General features: G+C 35.4%; 1 non-coding gene across 1 annotated transcript; it reads left to right on the top strand.

Annotated features, from left to right (window-relative positions):
- Window positions 1-3157: 3157 nt before the first annotated feature.
- Window positions 3158-3264, top strand: LOC132302031 (small nucleolar RNA R71). Its single transcript, XR_009480717.1, has one exon. It is a non-coding gene; the product is annotated as a small nucleolar RNA R71 (small nucleolar RNA).
- The last annotated feature ends 287 nt before the right edge of the window (window positions 3265-3551 follow it).

Raw genomic sequence — 3551 nt, 5'->3', positions numbered from 1 at the left:
GATGTGAGATCGGGATCGAGTTTGGAGAGCTTAGGAGGTCGCCGGAGGTTCACCAAAGATGAGGAAGAAAATGGGCAGCAGCGGGGAAGAAAGAGGGCTTTGGATCGATGTTGAAATCAATCCAAATGACCCTTGGGTCATATTTTTAAAAACGGTCTCTGAGATGTTCGATCGATCATTTAGGTGATCAGATCAATCGAACCTCGATCAATTAGGAAGGAACTCAGATCGATCGAACCCAAAAAATGACAAAGTATTTTCGACATTTTTTTGAAAATATTTTATTATATTTTCTTATTATTATATTTTTTTATTTTTTTTTGAAGATTAAAAATATTTTTTGGATTTTTGGAAAATAAAATAGAAATAAAATATTTTTGGAATTTAAATTTTTTAATATACATGTATATATTTATTATATATATATATATATATATATATATATATATATATTTAAATTTTTAAATTTGAAATTAAAAAAGATGTAAAAGTCAACAGGAAGCACCCAGATCGATCGAACATAGATCGATTAAAACTCGATTGATCCAATAAGTGAAAACCTGCAGACATGTTCGAACGATACACAAAGGTGATTTTTCATGGGTTCAAAAATTTTCTAAGTATGGAATGAAGATCGATCCAAGGAAAATTGGATCGATCTTGGAGTTTTTTGGATCGATCAGAAATGAAGTTCGCATGATACACAGAGAGCTAAAATATGCAAGAAATTTTCGCACGATGGGACAGAGAGATGATTGGATGCAGAGATGATGTTCAATTAATCTTTTAATATCGATTGAAGAGGCACAAAATGTTATTTCAAAAATAAAAGTGCACGCATTCTCAAGCAAAGTCCCTAACAATGTGTATGAACCCAGAATATATCTAGAAGACGCAAGAAATGAAAGGTAAAATAGAAATGAGGGAGGAATAGGGTTGTAAACCCTACGAAGCACTGTGTTTAATGTCTCTAGCAAGACGTTAGGCTCTTTTAGCCCAGATAAAAAATCTTGTTGTTCATCCCCTCTTTGACGGGGTGAAAAGCACTTTGAATCCCACCCAATAAATTGTTTCCTAGAGAACTCGTTGGATTTGATTCAAAGGAGATTAACGATCCTTTGTCAATGCAACTCTTGGGCTTCCATGCCCTTTCAACACTTGTTTTCAAAACAACATTCTTTGAAATCATTTTGGAAGGTGCACTTTTGGAAATTCCATTTTTAAAGAAACACTCATGTTTGTCAAGTTCATTTTCAATGCATTTTTCAACAACATAAACCTCTTCATGTTTATCCATTGAATTCGTGGTTGGGTTAAAAATGTTCAACTTCACTTTCATGTGGCCAAATGAGATTTTCATTAGCCCCGTTTTACAATTGATGTTGGCATTTGCGGTTGCCAAGAAGGGACGACCAAGGATAACGGGAATTTGGCTTTTAGGATTTGTGACCGGTTCTGTGTCTATGACTACGAAATTAACTGAGAATAAGAACTTGTCAATTTTGATTAACACATCCTCAATAATACCCTGAGGATTTTTGATGGATCGGTCGGCTAGTTACAAAACTACCGACGTTGGTTTTAAATCTCCTAAGCCCAATTTAACATACATCGAATATGGAAGAAGGTTCACACTTGCTCCTAAATCGAGAAGAGCCCGATTAATGACATGGTCACCAATGATGCAAGAAGTAGTAGGTAAATCGAGATCCTTGAACTTTGGAAGTGTGTTATGTTGTAAAATAGAGCTCACTTGCTCGGTCAAAACAACTTTCTTAGGTTCTTAGCTCTTGTTCTTCCTCTTTTGGGTGCAAAGATTTTTCAAGAATTTGGCATAAGTCGGAATTTTTTTAATTGCATCCAATAGGGGAAGGTTAATTTTCATTTGCCTAAACATTTCAATGATTTCAATGGCTTTGCCTTGTTATTTTTTAAGAGAATTGGATCCTTTCAAGGCATTGGGAAATGGAGCTCTTGGCTCATAAATCTTTTTAAAATCTTATTTGGAATTGCTTTCAACATAAGAATTTTTTAAATCATTTTGCAAAATTTTTTCAACACAAGAATCTTTTACATCATTTTTCAAATCATGTTTCATAATTTTCTCAACAAGATGATCATGCACATGCAATGAAGGAGGAATAAAATGTGAAATGGGACAGGTGTCAACTTTTGGTTGCACCGGTTCACTTACTTCATTTTGGACACCAACTTGATTGTCAACAATTTTTTTCACTTCTCAAGGTTGTCACCGCATTGACATGCTCAATTGTGTGACCTTCCGATGAGGAATTGGTTTCCACAACAAATTGTTGCTTTGGTGGGGCATTTAAAGGCATTCAAGGTACTAGCTATTTGCCCGACTTGGGTTTCTAGCTTAGCAATAGATTGGGAATGAGAGTGAAGCAATGTGTTTACCTCTAGAGTACCCAAAGCAGTCAATACTTTTTCCTCAAAAGCGGGACTCCTATAATTTCCTTGAGAATAAGATGATTGATTAGGAAAATGAGAGTTAGAAAATTGGTTTCCATGTGATTGAAAAGATGATCTATAACCTTGGGAACCTTGGTTTTGCATTGGGGGCAGAACATACCTTCCTTGAAAACCACCTTGGGAAAGGTTTGAGCCTTCCCCTTGGCTTTTCCAAGAGAAGTTTGGATGGTTCCTCCACCCGGGATTATAATGTGTGCCATAGGGATTATTCCCTTGGTTGACAAATGCAACATTCACTTGTTCATAGTTCTCACTTTGCACATGTCCATGGGGACAATTGGAAGTAGAATGTAAGACACTAGAATAAGTCATACAAGATTCATTATATGAATGATGAACATGATTAGAGGAGGAAGGTACTTGATTCGCCGAATTTTGGTTGATTAAAAATTGATCAAACCTTTGAGATAAAGATTTCACCTCGGCGGCTATGTCATTGGAATTGTCAACTTGATATAAGCCGACATTTTTCCTTCTACCTAGATTTCTACCATTTTTAGAAGACAAGGATCTATGTATTGAATTCTCACTCATGCTCTCATATAGACACCACACATCATCCTCATGCCTATCAAGATAAGAACCACCCATGGAAGCATCAACCATTCCTTTAAAATTATCCGACAAACTTTCGAAGAAAATTTGTACCAATTGCCATTTAGGAATGTCATGATGTGGACATTTCCTAAGCATGTCATTGAGGCGCTCCCATGCCTCTTGAAACAATTCCCCTTCCCCTTGAGAAAATTCTCTAATTGAAGTTCTCATTGTATTAGTCTTTGAAACTGGATAATACTTTTTAAAGAACTCTTGTTGCATTTCTACCTAAGAAGTTATTGAAAAAGTCCTAAAATTGTTGAACCAATATTTTGCCTTGTCTTTAAGGGAAAAAAGAAAAAGTTTGAGTCATAAAACAAGAGTTCGCCGAATATTGTATATTCAAGCGCCCTAAATTGCATTAGTTAAGTCCATCGTTTGATTATTTAAGTAGAATATCTTCATTTGTGTGTATGTATATATTTTCAGGTCCATTTGCAAAAAAAGGAGCAAAATCAAGG

Source organism: Cornus florida, unplaced genomic scaffold (assembly GCF_030987335.1).
Source record: "Cornus florida cultivar Cherokee Brave unplaced genomic scaffold, ASM3098733v1 CherokeeBrave_3.0.0_Hap2_Chr03, whole genome shotgun sequence".
NCBI classification, from domain to species: domain Eukaryota; kingdom Viridiplantae; phylum Streptophyta; class Magnoliopsida; order Cornales; family Cornaceae; genus Cornus; species Cornus florida.
The sequence above is the reverse complement of the archived record's forward strand: the minus strand, read 5'-3'. Positions and strand labels throughout refer to the sequence as shown.